General features: G+C 38.5%; 1 pseudogene; it reads left to right on the top strand.

Moving 5' to 3' along the window:
• The first annotated feature begins 1057 nt into the window (after positions 1 to 1057).
• LOC138080360 (large ribosomal subunit protein eL31-like) lies at positions 1058 to 1428 on the top strand (annotated as a pseudogene).
• Positions 1429 to 1633: the final 205 nt, after the last annotated feature.

Genomic DNA, 1633 nt, shown 5'->3' on the forward strand with positions numbered 1-1633 from the left:
CATAGGTAACTTATTTGGCTCCTTTATAACTCAATCTCTTATTCTATAAGGTAGTAATAGTATATTCTTCATAGGATTGTCGTGTGGTTAAAGGGAATAATACATGAACAAGACTCACCACAGTGCCTGGCATAAAATAAGCACTTGGCTTAAAATATGTTCACACGTTCTCTTAGGTTCTCCAAGAGTGGGGCCTATTTCCCCTTGCTTTGAGTGTGAGTTGAACCCAGTAAATCATTTCAAAAGAATAAAATAAGGTAAAAGTGACAATATGAGTCAGAAATACTGTATAAAGTAGATATGATAGTTTCAACAGTGTTAAAATCTGGGGTTATGTAGGCAATGAGTCATCACAACCTAGAATTCTAAACTTGTCAAAACTGTCGATTAAGTGTGAGAGCAGAATAAAGATATTTCAGATTCACAAAACCTCAGAATATTTGTATTCATTCATGATTAGGAAGTCAACTGAGGATGTACTCTAGCAAAAGATAGAAGAGAAGAGAAATGAATAAAGAAGATAATTAATAATAGCTAACATTTACTCATGCCAGGCACTGTGGTGAGTCTTGCTCATGTATTATTCCATTTAACCACACGACAATCCTATGAAGAATATACTATTACTACCTTATAGAATAAGAGATTGAGTTATAAAGGAGCCAGATAAGTTACCTATGTTATTGGTAAGTTGTAGAACTAAGATCTAAGCCTGGGCAATCTGTCTGACTCTAGGGCCCATGATCTTAAACACTCCCTATCTTTCCAGGTAGTCATGTTACCATGAAACATGGGATCAAATCAGGGCAGCAGCGAAGGAAATCTGCAGGATGAAAGCTAAGAAGCAGGACTATCATCATCAGTGTAATAAACTGGGGCAGGAGAAGAGAAGAAATGAGACAACTCTAGGAGGAAAAGAAGATGACTTCATAGATAGCATGATCTGAGAACATTAAAAGAGTGCAAGGAAACAAAGAGCAGTTAGAAAATCAAGGAAAAATTTAAAAAATATATCCATAAGATGGAAAATCACTGGGCCCAACCAGGGCCCCGCAAGATGGCTCCTGCAGAGGAGGGTGGTGAAAAGAAGAAGCTGGTCCTCCATCAACAAGGTGGTGACTAGAGAATATACAACCAAAATTCACATGTGCATCCATGGAGTGGGGTTCAAGAAGCAGGCCCCTTGGGCACATAAAGGAATCCAGAAATTTGCCATGAAGGAGATAGGAACTCCAGATGTGCACATTGATACCAAGCTCTACTGGGCCAAAGGAATAAGGAATGTCCCATACTGTAACCACATGTGGTCTTCCAGAAAAAGTAATGAGGATGAAGACTGACCAAACAAGCTTTATACGTTGGTTACCTACATACCTGTCTGTCACCACTTTTAAAAATCCATAGACAGTTAATGTGGAAAAGAATTAACTGTGATTGTTGAATAAAATTATAGAACTGCCTTCACATCTTGATTTTCCTTTTCAAGTTCCAACATAAAGGCTTGCATATCTTTAAGCAGTTTCCAGTTACAGGATCATCTGGAGAGTTTCCTAAGTACTGTACTTGGACCTCTTCTCCCCAGTCCCTGGAGTTTCTGAATATTTGCACAGGAACTAGGCAGGTGTTCTAAGGT

The sequence above is a fragment of the Capricornis sumatraensis genome, chromosome 5 (assembly GCF_032405125.1).
Source record: "Capricornis sumatraensis isolate serow.1 chromosome 5, serow.2, whole genome shotgun sequence".
NCBI lineage: Eukaryota > Metazoa > Chordata > Mammalia > Artiodactyla > Bovidae > Capricornis > Capricornis sumatraensis.